Source organism: Phacochoerus africanus, chromosome 10, assembly GCF_016906955.1.
Source record: "Phacochoerus africanus isolate WHEZ1 chromosome 10, ROS_Pafr_v1, whole genome shotgun sequence".
Classification (NCBI taxonomy): domain Eukaryota; kingdom Metazoa; phylum Chordata; class Mammalia; order Artiodactyla; family Suidae; genus Phacochoerus; species Phacochoerus africanus.
In genome coordinates this window covers 29,008,585-29,022,882 of record NC_062553.1, presented here as the reverse complement: position 1 = coordinate 29,022,882, position 14,298 = coordinate 29,008,585, and the positions used below count along the sequence as shown (strand labels likewise).

Here is a 14,298-nt window from a genome sequence, read left to right as displayed (position 1 = left end):
TACAGACTTCTAGGAAAAAAAAAAAAAAAGATCTTTTACAAAGAACTGGGGATCGGAATGGCTTTAGACTTCCTAAACCCACACCCACCCACTCACGCACACACACACTATTCTATTTTTTTTTTTTTGCCAATGTAGATTTATTTTTTAATGATTTTTATTTTTTCCTTTATAGTTGGTTCACACACTATTCTAAACTTTGCCAAACTACCAACTAAGTGAGAGGGTAGGATAAGGACATTTTCAGATATGAAAGATCTCGAAAAGTATATTCATATACCTCCTGCTCCTGGGAAGGAAGCTATGAGAAGATGTAACAAAGAATGAGGTAGTAAACCAAAAGGGCACGGCCAGGTGTGCAGGAAACAGGACATTAAACACAGGAGAAACCAAAGTCACCCCCAGGACGATGGTGATGGGACAGCCAGGAGGATAGCTCATTCCCTTCGGAGAAGGTAAGAAGGCTCTGGACAGTTTTCTTTTAAGAGATGAAGTTGATAGAGTCACTGAAGTGTCCCGAAGAGAAAGCATATAATAGAAGGTAATAGAATCTGGGGTCAAATCAGTGGCGAAGAGCCACAATATTGAAGAAATGAAAAGAAACAGAGCCATTTGTTACCTTCAGACAGAAAGCTGTGCAGAAAGGAAATATAATTCTCTACCTGGCTCAGCTCTGAACAGCACTGACTTGGTTTTAATAAATACGAGTTATCCATCTGACTAAACTGGAGCAGGGTTCTAGTGGCATGTTCCTTACATGTGTGGTGGGGCGAGGGGCGGAAGCTGAATCATCTCTTCCACAGCGGAAGATAATGTCTGCAACTGAAAAAAAGAGAGAGAGAGAGAGAGAGAAATGGTAATAGAAACATTCATTTAGAGAACCTGAAGCAAATAACCCAAATAATCAGCTAAAGAAGCAACTTCCTTGGAGGAAAGAAAGATGTGCACACAAATAACTGTGTGGGCTTCCTCTGAAGATTTGGGAACTAATCTGGCAAAGTCACGAGAAAGGGCAAACTAGAGGAGAGCAAGCACAACAGTGATGCTTTTGAGCAAAGCTGACTCTCATCCATTCGTTTAATCCACATTAATTACTTAAGGTCTAGTTCTACGGACCAGGCCATGTGCTAATCGATGATCTCGCCAGATGAATAGCTTACAACCTAGGGAGCTGGGCAAAACACAATCAAATAATTACGATCCAGTGACATAAAAGAGCTTATAGGCAAAGTATCATGAAAATGTGGGGACTGGCAATCAACCTGTCAGGATATTCTAGAATCGTGCAGTCCAGTATGGTAACTACAAGCCCCATGCGGCTATTGAAATGACTAAAAATTAAATACAGTAAAAGTTCAGTTCCTTGGCTACACCAGCCAGGCGCATTTCACATGCTTGAAAGCTACAGGTGGCTAGTGGCTACCATATTGGATAGTATAGACACAGACCATTTTTGTCATTATACAAAGTTCTGCTGGATGGTGCTGGTCTAGGGGTTCTTAAATGGTAATTTTTACAGAGTTTTCAAGCACATTAAACCCCTGAAGGGATCACATTCCATGGGTCTATTACTTAAGTAGAGCCTTTGCTGAGTTTGATGTTTAACTAGCTAAGTTATCTGTACATAGAGTGGAATTTTTACTCTAAGTTTATTTTTCAACTGGAGCCACTGCTGGAGCTAGAAAGGGGTGCTTCTTACCTGTCCTGACACTGTTTGACCACAGATGTTGAGGGCAAATGCTGCTTGTGACTATCACCTTTGAGTCTTTGGGAAAAAGCACTTTTGTGTAGTGGAAAGAGGAGAGGATTCTGGAGCGCTCAGAAACTCCGAAGTTTGATTTTTATTTTATTTTTTTTTTGTATTTTTAAGGCTGCATCTGCAGCATATGGAAGTTCCCAGGCCAGGGGTCGAATGAGAGCTGCAGCTGCCGGCCTACACCACAGCCACAGCAATGTCAGACCCAAGCCTCATCTGCGACCTACACCACAGCTCACAGCAACGCATATCCTTAACACACTGAGTGAGGCCAGGGATTGAACCCGCATCCTCATGGATACTAGTCAGGTTCTTAAACCACTGAGCCAAAAGGGGACTCCCTGGGTTTGAATTTTAACTCTACTATTTATTTGCTGAGTGCCCTTGAGCAAATCCCTCATCCTCTCTGGGCCTTTGTTTTCAGATGTGAGGCTTTAGGCAATGTATACAACAGGATAAGCAGGTGGCAGAAGCATAAAAGTGGCAGCTGCCATTCTTCTCCTTCTTAATTTCCATCATTCAATCAACTGGCAGGTGAAGGGGGGGCCTCAGTGGTGAAGAGGGCTAGCTCTCCTCACCTCTCATCTCTTCTCATCACCTCCCTATCTTCTGGCTTTTGGGAAAGGACCTAACATTGACCGGGAACTTCAGTACCTTTAACAGGAAGAGGGATTTAAGGTTCAAAGAATGGCAAAGGGCAGAAGGGGGAAGGGCAAAACTGACAGGTACCCAAAGCCCAGGACAAGCCAGACCCACTCGCAGGTATTATGTATCGTTCTATAAATCCTCCCAAGGTCAAGGAGGAGTTGATGGGTATGAGAACGTGGCTGGAGGGGAAGAGGTCTGTGGCTGGGACAAAGGGGAGCATGGTGACACAAACACCCACAGGAATTAGGCGGAGGGGGACTGCGAACGCCTTGCTAAGGTCTTGACTTGACGAGATTCCCAGTTCGTAATAATAACTAGTGCAACACATGGTACCCACAGTGGGTGGAGCAGACGTGGCCCAGGCAAACTGAGCCAGCCTGTGACTTCCACGTTTTTACCCCGAATTCATACCCTAGGGTGCACAGTCCATGTCTGTTGCCTTCTTTAACTTCCATGAGAAGAGAAACCAAGTTTCTGCCCAAGTGGAGTTAAATTCTAAATATGATAAGCCTGAGTTGGCACCAACACTGGTGGCCAGAATTAACTTTGCCTTGTCATTTGTAAATGCATTCAGGCCCGTTTTTGGGTTTTCGTTTAAGGGTTTTCCCCACCCCCCGTCCCCTCCAAGCAGGGCCAATATCTGAATAGAAAGAAAAGATCTCCAGCTGGGCTCCTTTCTGGGAACAAGCTTTGCAAGCTTTGCAACATCTTCCTTGGAAACGATTCAGCTGGGGGCCTTCCTTGTATTCCAAGAGGAATTCCTGCGCCTCACAGAGGGGCCCTTTGTCGTCTGAGGTTCTGAGAAGTTAACCACTACTTCGCACAAGGAAGAGATATTTCCTTGTGCGAGGCAATGATCAAAGAGGAATGCCGTTTCAACCAAGGAAAAGCAAAACCGTGATTTGTATCTAGAGTCTCTACACAAAGAAAGATCCTAGTTACTTCATTTAAAGCACGATCAGCTGCAGTATAAAGTGTAAAATTCACTCATCTATTGACGGATTCTAAAATTTAGTTCTTGGTACAAAGTCTAAGTACCTTTTTTTAAGCGTAAAAACGTTTTTTTTCTTTTGTATCTGCTTTGCTCACAAATACCTCCAATCTTCTTTCAAATGCTTAAAGAACTTTTTTCATTAAAAAACGATGTTTGTATGTGTACATATTTATATGTACTAAACATATATAAACATAGATGTAACTATACACACACATGCACATAATCAAATAAGTACAAAGTTTGGGAAAAGGCTGGAAAAAAGTTCAGCCATAATCATAGCAACCTGACCAGGTGTTAGGTGTTCAATTTTCCCTCAGGATTTATTTTAGATTTTGTCCACTGGAATATGCACTTTACACAGTACATAAACAACTGCACGTCCTGCTTTTTTTCCCTTAACTTATGTTTCAACCCATCTCCATGGCAATTTATAATGTCTACAATGATTGTTTTAAATGGCTGCAAAGTATTCCCATTATTATGCCAGTTACTTAACTATTTCTCTTTATCGCTTAACATTTTTGGAACGTTCCATTTTTAGGAAAGTCACCCTCTTTGCAATTTCCAAGTTCCAACTCTATGGTGCCGACTGTAAACCTTAGGTAACTGTAATGTATGACGTGATTTTGATTTTCCTTGTCTTTCCCTTTCTTAATTTTCTTCTAACATGAAGTAAAGACGATTCATAGGACCCGGCAGTGAGAGACAGCCCAGAGGCTGTTTCTCCATCACAAACCAGGACATGCTGCAGCCAACAAGGCATCCTCACCCTTCAAATTCTGAGCTCAATCCTGGTAAGAGACAAAGGAAAACCTACCCAGTAACTGCCTATCCAGGCAGAAATCCTCTTTTTCCCTGCAGAATAGACACCAGAGAATCAAAACCGAATTCTTCAATTCAGCTAATCTTTTTTTTTTTTTTGTCTTTTTGCCTTTTCTAGGGCCGCTCCTGTGGCATATGGAGGTTCCCAAGCTAAGGGGTGTTTTGGAGCTGTACCTGCCAGCCTATGCCAGAGCCACAGCAACGCAGGATCCGAGCCGCGTCTGTGACCTACACCACAGCTCACGGCAACACCAGATCCTTAACCCACTAAGCAAGGCCAGGGATCGAACCTGAAACCTCATGGTTCCTAGTCGGATTCGTTAACCACTGAGCCACGACGGGAACTCCTCAGTTCAGTTAATCTTTCTCTCTCTCTTTGCAGCACAAGCTCTTCCCAGGCTGAGGCCACAAGGTGTGTCCCTCTTAACAGCAGGGACCCCAGGAGAAACAGCTGAGAGTCATCCTGTAAATCTGTAGGTACTTCAATGCCCTCTGGATATTACCTTTATTTATTAAGTCCTATTCTGTCTTTGCCACATCTACGGCTTAAGAGATGTGTCTCAGATTTGCAAGCTGTCTGTCACATGTTCAATTATCAAGGGCAGGTGAGGCAGGAAGAAACAGGAGGCAGAACCCAGAGGCCAAGTCACTGCAGCTGTGAGGCTGTCAGATTTGTGAACAGGAGATCAGGGAAGTTATGGCCACAGGACTCTTCACTGGGCCCAAGCAGGCAGCGTATTACGCTCAACAGATGTTCAAAACCCAAACTAGGGCTCTGGATCTGATGTGTGAGAGAGAGAGAGGGAGAGTGTGTGTGTGTGTGTGTGTGTGTGTGTGTGTGTGTGTGTGGTGTAAGTCATCGTATCTAACAACTGAACATCCAGCATCTGTTTGGCACATGACACTCGTGACTTTTCTCCCCAGCAAGTTTGTGAAATAAGCATTAGTAACTCCATCTTAGGAATATGGAGACCGGCCTAGCAAGCTTAACTAACTCACATAAGGTTATACAACTAAGTGGTGGAAGCAGGATTCAGAGTTCATACTTTCTCTTTACACCATGGAGTCTTCAATAGGACAGGATTTTTGTCACCAAGCCTATCATTGTGGGGACAGGTAAGAAACATGGGACTATGGGATACAGGAGGTCAGTGAACCCGGGCTTCCCATTTGTGAAGGGCCTTGAGGTAGACTCTTGACGGGTAATTCCAAATACACACCCAGAGCTTCCCTGACAGGTTTGAAAGAAGACAAAGTTCATCACACAGCTTTGAACTTCAGGCTCATGTTTTCATAACAAATTACCTGCAGTTCCCCATGAATGAACACTTTACCTCGGGAATACCTTCCTCCCCTTTATGCATGGGTGCAATACTGCAAATCTGCACATGTAAGCATTTAAAATACACTTCAATTTTTATAATCCTGCTTTGTCGCTATTTTACTACTTTAATATACCAAGAGTCTAGAAAATAACAACCAAAAAGGAATCCAGTCCTCTTTCAATCTCTGAGTGACCCTGATCTGACATTATGATTATTGTAGAAAAACCAGGTTGTATAATCATAAGTCTAATGCAAAAGGAAATATCAGGGATGGATTTTCGTGCAATTACTCCAAGGGAAACTTGTAGGGTGGGGGTCAACTCTCACGTCCCCCTTGCAGAGACTCTACTATTTCTGATTCTTTAACCATCGGCATCATAGGAAACTTACGGGCCATCATCCTATGGATTACATACTTGGCATTGGCACAGAGAAGCATATGTATTTTTTACTTTTTTATTATAGTTGATTTACAATGTTCTGTCAATTTCTGGTGCTTTTTAAAAAAGTTTTTATTACAGTTGATTTACAATGTGCATAACATATGAAAGGAGGGACCAGAACATGTCAATTAAGTTGTCCCATTCTACAGAGAGATTAAGTGTTCTGACATCCTGGTTAAGCTATTCGTCTTAGTAGAGTGAGACAGTAAGAACAAATAAATGGCTATTAAACTCCTAGAAATAAAGATTAACATTAGAATCACAGCATTTTGGGGTGGGGAGGCCCTGAGAAAATACTACTCTAGCCCATCTGTATTACAGATTGAGAACTGAAGCCCTGAGAAGCTAAGTGACCACCAGTGTTATTTCGGCTAAGCCATGTTGCTATCCTTGCAGAGACCTAGGGCAGGGGTCAGGCCACCTTTCTTTGCTAAGTGAAGTTTTACCGGAATACAGTTATACTCATTCATTTATGACTTGTCTATGGCTTCCTCTGAGCTACACAGCAGCATTGAGTAGTCACCTGTCGTATGACCCACAAAGCCTTAAATATTCACCATCTGGCCCTCTACAGAAAAAGGGCCGACTGCAGCTCTCCAGGATAAACGAAGTAAACGAGGAGGAACCAAGCCATGCCAGCAACCATCTGAGTGAACGTGGAAGTGGATCCTCGGAAGTTCTGCCAATGGGCACCTGAGTGAGCTTGGAAGCAGGTTGTCTGCCCCCCACCCCAGCGTGGAAAGGACCACGGCCCTGGCCAACAGCTTGACTACAACCCCATGAGAGACTATGTACCAGATGTGCCCTCTTAAGCTGTGCTTGGGTTCCTGTGAGATAACAAATGTTTGTTGTTTTAAGCTGCTAGTTTGCGGGGGGGGGGGGGGGGGGTGTACTTGTTACACAGCAATAGGTAACTAATACAAGACAAGTGTCTTGTGAACTGGGCTCACCTTTTCGAGGCAAAGTCCCATTGTGGATCTGCTCTGTGGAGCCTTTTGAACCCTTGGTCCCTGACTCCAAATGGAGCCATCTGTGCCAATTGCCTACTGAGAGTCCATCCCTCAGCACTGTGGTCAGTCATACAGATGTCTGTCTCTCTGGTTGGTGCTGTGCGTCAGTTTTCTAAGCACAGAATCTGACTTAGTACTTATTATTCATAATAGAATAACATTTATTGAGCCTTACTATGCATCAAGCACTTTATGCCCATTATCTCATTGAACCCTCACGACCACCTTAGGAGGTAGGTACTATTTTTAAACCCATTTAATGGGGGAGAAAGCAAAGGTGAGAGAGGTTAAGCATTCTGCCTTTTATCCTCTAGTGAGCAAGCAGAAGAACCAAGATTTGAGCTCTGACACTGAAGCTGCCACATTCTATCGACTTGGAACCCAAATCCCAGCACACGTGGCTTCAATAGTGGTGCTGCCACGTGTAACTGTGGACCCAGAAAAGTCACTCACGCAGACGACACCAACATCCTCCCTCATAAAGTGGTGCTGACGATGACCTTTTCCCATCTCAGGGTCACTGCGAGGAAAAGCACATGTCCCCAAATACTGATCTTTAGGTTGCAGTGAATGTGGGATCAAAACAAAGTGATTTCCTGATCTTTTGACCAGACACCCACGGCAGACCTAAAAGAAAATCAGGAAAAGCAAGCAAAGGTGGATGGAAGTGGGAGGGCACTTCAGGGAAGAGCCAGAGGGAAGGGAAAAGGGGCACTGGAATCACTTCCCACCCCCCTTTCCTACTTCCTGTTCATCCCTCTCCTGCCCTCATCCACTTCGGCCTCGCGCCACCCATCTGCAGAAATCCTCCAAACAGTGGTGGGTGGAGGTGTTGGGATAACGAGGAGAAAGCCTCCATCCTTCACACTTTGGGAGTTTTACCTGGACTACCTAAGAGCCCAGTCCTCCCTGGGAAGCCCTCCTCATATCATCTGGCTGACTGACTTCTCACTCCATCTCAGCCTCCTCCTCCGGAAAGAAAAGCATCCTGGATCCTGCAGGCTGGGTTGCGGTCCTGGTTCTGAACTTCCATGGTACTTGCTGCACCTCGCATACAAGAATCTGAATCCTTCATAGTTGCATCCTTCTTGGGTAGATGCATGTTTGACATATATTTGGTTGATTTTAGATGAATAAAGGAAAGAATTGCCCCCGCCCCCCCACGTCTAGGCCATTCTTTGCTAGAATGTACATTTCATAAGGAAACTGCCTAGCGCTTAATCCAGTGGCAGGCTTGTAGTGGGTGTTCAATAAATTTGTTAACCAGCTGGCCCTAAAAGTCTAGCCTCATACGACCAGATCCAGGGAAGTATGGTGATTGAAAGGAGCAGAGTTCAACCAATGGCTTCAAGGCTCAGTCACCCCGACTGTGGCCGCCCTAGAACGGACTTCGGAGACCTTCTTGGACATGGGTTCCTGTGACTTAAATTCCTGGACTTTGTGATGCAAGAGCATCAGTGTGTGCATTCATCCTCTAGGAAAATTATTATCTATTCTGTTCACAATGAAATCAAAGACCTTGGATTTTAAATTGAATGTTTCTTGGAGCAGTGGTTTTCAAAATTTAAAAATAAAAAAATTGGTTCTATATAGACTACCTATTGCATTTTGCTTCTTTAAATGCCACTGACACACAAACACACAAAACAAAAAACAACATTGCTTTCCTTCCAACCAACAACAAAATCCCAAGAGACTAAAAAACTTTGTTAGGGGAGTTCCCGTTGTGGCGCAGTGGTTAACGAATCCGACTAGGACCCCTGAGGTCGCGGGTTCGGTCCCTGGCCTTGCTCAGTGGGTTAACGATCCGGTGTTGCCGTGAGCTGTGGTGTAGGTTGCAGACGCGGCTCGGATCCTGCGTTGCTGTGGCTCTGGCGTAGGCTGGCGGCCACAGCTCCGATTAGACCCCTAGCCTGGGAACCTCCATATGCCGCAGGAGCGGCCCAAGAAATAGCAAAAGGACAAAAAAATAAAATAAAGAACTTTGTTAGGGTTTCCTTTTAGGATTATTTCTGATAAGTTAGGAAAAATGGACATCCCAAGGAAATGAAGAACCTGACATATTCTTAATGTCAAAACCAGAAAAAAAAAAATGCTGCGTAATAATTACCCAGCAAATGTGTACTATACGTATTTCCCAACATGATGTGGAAAATCTACCTACTTTTCTAAAGGAACCAAGAACTCTGCCGATGTGGTCTGTTTACATTAAGATGACTGTTCAAACTTGAGTCAAATATATCTTGCCCAGTTACTATTTTTATCTCCTCCACTTAAATATTTCTAATCCTACGTAAGCATTTTTCCAGAAAATACTGGAAGGGTCCCTGACCATTTTTTTTTTCTTTCCTTCATTTTTTTTTTAATTAACAAATACTACATGTCCATAAGAGTATGGTAGGAATGATGATAGGTCTCAAAATTTTGTATATTAAAGTTTGCTCGATGGAGTTCCCGTTGTGGCGCAGTGGTTAACGAATCCAACTAGGAACCATGAGGTTGCGGGTTCGGTCCCTGCCCTTGCTCAGTGGGTTAACGATCCGATGTTGCCGTGAGCTGTGGTGTAGCTTGCAGACGCGGCTCGGATCCCGTGTTGCTGTGGCTCTGGCGTAGGCCGGCGGCTACAGCTCTGATTAGACCCCTAGCCTGGGAACCTCCATATGCCGAGGGAGCGGCCCAAGAAATAGCAACAACAACAACAACAACAAAAAAGACAAAAAAAAAAAGTTTGCTCGAGGAGTTCCCATTGTGGCTCAGCAGTAACGAACTTGACTAGTATCCATGAGGATGTGGGTTCAGTCTCTGGTTTTGCTCAGTGGGTTAAGGATCTGGCCGGCACTGTGTGGCTGTGGCATAGGCCAGCAGCTGCAGCTTCGATTTGAACCCTAGACTGGGAACTTCCATATGCTGCAAATGCATCCCTAAAAAGCAAAAAAAAAAAAAAAAAGTTTGCTTGAAGAAAATAAAAAAGGTTTGGTCCAAGGAAATGTGCTTATTACAAGCTAAAATCTGCAGAGAGACCCACCTTCCAGGGTGTGGAGTGCAACATGGAAACCCAGTTTGTGGAAGGAGTCCAAACCCAATTCAAGTAGATTTAAGTAACTGAGCATATAAAAACATGCATGACAATCCATATATTTCTAGATTGTTTCTAGAGAGTGGCAAAGGGTAGAAGTAAAACAAAACCAGAAATTGATAAGCACTTGACTACTTTTAATTCACTCAACTAAGTAAATATGAGACTGGCTTAAATTCCCAAATTTTCAATCTTTAATGTTTTCTTAGCCTGATACCCTAGCATGTAAAGTGTATTGACTTACTGTCTTTGGGGGAAGAAAATTTTACTGCATAAGCCAGAGATAGCTGGAAAAGGATCCTGTATTCTTCATTACCAAAAAAGGGTACTTGTACCCACTGCAACAAAATGCATGAGAAGACACTTATCTGTAACTTGCTTTGGGATAGTTTGAAGATTTCTTGACAGTATTCCCTCTGGCTGGTGGACTAATGAAGAAAATTTCACACCAGAAGAAGCTGGCATGCTTTTTAGCGTTTCTTTTTTAACAACAGCATAAACAGTTGCGTACTTATTTCAACTATGTTCAAGATGGTGCCAATGCTTTGAGGGAAAGCATAAATTTTGCTCCTCGGTTCTGGCAGGTGCAAAATTTGTAGACCAATTATACCCCACAGGCAGTGGTATGCTGGCAACGTTTAACAACTGGTTCTACAGAAAAAAATGTTTATTATAAATGAAGCATGTGTAGCACACAGTTTATAAGTAATAATAATAAAAAACCCCAATACTTTCTTTTTATAACATAGGGACAACTGACTTTCAAAGAATGCTTTAACTGAGTTTTGCCAAACTCTTTTAGCTATAGTCAACCTATGGTTGTCACTGACAAGTAAGTATGGATCCGATGGGAATGTTTGTTGATATTTTCATTTGAGTTAACAGGTTAGATGACAGTGACACAAGGGACATATATCTTGCAATTTTACTTGGTGGTTAATGACTTGAGGAAATTCTCTGCTGAATCAGACAACAGTTTTTGAGTCCTAGAAGGAAATTTTCTCCAGGAATGTTCTGTGTTGTCCTCGTGGGACAGCCACAGCCTCAGCAAACTTTCACATTTAATTTGCATTACATTGAATATACTTTGAATAATTTTCTTCACCATCTTCTTGAGGGTTGTCAAGCAACCAAACATTAAATTGAACCCAAGGTTTATAGCATTTGCCACTTTCCATGGTGCAAAGGGTCTTGTCACGGCTGATTTCAAGCTACCAATGTTAGGTCCCCGAACCCAAAGCTGGAAAGAGATGTATGGTTTCACACCATTGCACAGCGTTTCTACCACAGATACGATAGATGTAAATACCCTCAAGAACAGAGAACACAGCAACATAATTAAGGAGTTGATGAGTTTTGAATATTTCTTAACCTTGCTTTTAATTATACTTTAATAGAATGTAACTTTTCGTATCACCACACAACATTTCTGAAGTTCCAAATTCCGCTGCTCGTGCCGGCGGCTCCAGCACAAGGTTCCGAGCCCAAAGGGCAAATGCATTTGTCAGACGGTTTTCCCTGAGCCATGCACCACTAACCTTCAATTAGCAGTGACCCTAAGGCCCAACTTCCCCTGCAGTCGGTTAATCAATCTCCAGGGGTGGGACTGTCTGGCAGGAGGTTCCCGTACAGTATTAACATTTGGGGGAGAGGAAAGGACTTTAGCACAGTCATGTGACTCTGAGGCAGTGCTCGGTTTCCTCACCTGTGCAATGGGGATGATGCTATTTCTAGGGCGATTATAAAGATTAGAGAGAAGGCATACAAAGGTCCTTAAAAAATGCTTCCAATACAACCAAGTGTTTATCATTAAGATGGTGGCAGAGTCACTGTAAAAGATGCCTTTTCTGGATACACATGGACCAGTCAGGACAGTTGCTTCCTCTCTAAAAGAAAAGCACTTTTCTTTCTTCCTTTAAAACACTGCATCTGCAGGCTAGGGGTTGAATCGGAACTGCAGCTGAGGCCTACGCGACAGGCACCGCAACAGCAGATCTTTAACCCACTAAGGGAGGTCAGGGACAGAACCTGCATCCTCACAGAGACAACATCAGGTACTTAACCTACTGGGCCACAACAGGAGCTCCGAGAAGCATTTTTCTAATGTGACTGAAAGACGAGTGAGTTCTGAGAACAAGCCAAGTCACAATCAGGTTTCTGGAGCATGTGAAAGATCGCTACCCGGCTCCCCCAAACCCCTATTTCATCTCTTCTCAGGAAATACAAAAAAAAAAAAAGGGAAACCTGTAATTGGAGGATTTTAACATAGACCTAGAGGGTGACTTCTAACAGTAAATATGTCAAAATCATAGGCTAGAGGTTAACTGTCTCCTTATGAAATCAGCACAGAAAACGGTCACCTGGGGCACAGCATCCTGTTCAGATGAGTGACAAAACCTTTTCAAGAGTGTTTGATATTTTCAAAAATATGCTTCCCTAGAAGATCTATCATTACTGGATTCCAAGCCTCTTTAGAGCCTTTACTTTCTTTTTTTTTTCTTAAAGCAGATATTAAAAAAATACTTGTAATACCTAAAAAGGCTTATATTACCTTTTCAAATATATGGAATAGGAGTAATAATACCTATCTCACAGGCTTGCATTAAATGAATTAAAGGTTTTAGTCCATGGAGAGTGTCTGGCACACACACAGCACACGGCATTCTTCCTCCACTTGAAATCAACTCAGGTTTTACTCGTAGGGGGTTTACTTACTTCCCCAGGATGAAGGAGCCAGCTTCCTTCTGTCTTCCAAATGGGCAGGTAAACAGGCTGAACTGATTGCATAGTTTCCCCATCCTGGATACACTATTTTCTTCCAAGAATAAAATGAACAGCCCACCTGTGATAGTTATGGAGCAGATCAAGTCACAAGGAAGTTAGAGATCCTAACACCTTACCTGTCATTTATTTTATATGCATTTAGAAACCCTATTCTTTTTTTTTTTTTTTTTTTTTTGCTTTTTAGGGCCACACTTGTGGCATATGGAAGTACCTAGGCTGGTCTGCAGCTACCAGCCACAGCCACAGCCTCAGCCATGCCAGATCCAAGCTGCTTTTGCAACCTACACCGCAGCTCAGGGCAACACCGGATTCTTAACCTGCTGAGTGAAGCCAGGAATCAAACCTGTGTCCTTTTAGATACTAGTTGGGCTCATTACCGCTGAGCCACAATGGGAACTCCCCTATTCTTCATTCTGGATTTCGTGGGCACCAGGGATTAACCTGTTAAGCCAAGGGCAATTTCAGCAAATACTAAGCATTCAAGCACAGAAGGGATTCCCAGAGCTACTGGGAGACAGCTTAACCTTAAGATATAAGATAATTAATTACAGCATCAGTAATATGTGACCACATAGTTAAGGAGAAGATACAAAGGAAGAAATACATGAGTTTCAAAGCTAGAAATTCTAAAAAAAAAAAAGGCTATAATGTAAAGTATCCAGATCCATACCCCACATTATTGAAGACAATTTGATGTGTTTCTGCGTAAATCACAGAATTTAGCCTAGAAACTTTTTAGGTATAAGATTAGGTACTTGATACATATAGTGTTAAATTTAACATCACTCAAATGCAGAGATTTCAATTATAGCTGCTATATCATCAGGTTTTTTTTTTTTTTCCCTTTGGTTGCACCCATGGCATGCGGAAGTTCCTTGGCCAGGGACTGTCCCGAGCCACAGCGGTGACAATGCTGAATCCTTAATGGCTAGGCCACCAGGAAACTGCAATACCATCATATTTCATAAAGACTCAAGCTAGGTTCCTGGATAGGAAACATTCTAAATTGAAAAAAAAAAACCCACAGAAATTATGATAAAGCAAATGTGACTAGTTGTCATAATTAAAATATCAAACTATGAGTACTGAACCGGACTAAGTTGAATTTTTTAAAGTAAGAGTGATGAGTATGTGTGCATGCAAACTTAAGCTCAATCAAAGAAGACAATTTTTCTCCCCTGATGGAGTTTACATAACATATTTTAGGGCTAGACCTGTTCATGAGGACAGTTCCTTGAACTGTAGCATCTTTGGAGTTGCCCTCGTGGTGCAGCAGAAACAAATCTGACTAGGAACCATGAGGTTGTGGGTTTGATCCCTGGCCTTGCTCAGTGGGTTAAGGATCCAGCGTTGCCATGAGCTGTGGTGTAGGTTGCAGAGGTGGCTTGGATCTGGTGTTGCTGTGGCTGTGGTGTAGGCCGGCAGCTGTAGCCCTGA

At 43.0% G+C, this 14,298-nt stretch overlaps 1 protein-coding gene across 2 annotated transcripts in view; it reads right to left on the bottom strand.

Annotated features, from left to right (window-relative positions):
• Positions 1 to 14,298, bottom strand: part of C10H4orf19 (chromosome 10 C4orf19 homolog) — an 88,683-nt gene that overhangs the window by 23,419 nt on the left and 50,966 nt on the right. The window contains exon 2 of one of the 2 annotated variants that reach the window (XM_047798824.1): positions 12,793 to 12,919. The exons of the other annotated variant lie outside the window; for it this stretch is intronic. The gene's annotated coding sequence lies outside the window, so the exon portion shown is untranslated. The remainder of the gene's footprint in view (positions 1 to 12,792; positions 12,920 to 14,298) is intronic. 2 annotated transcript variants of the gene reach the window in all.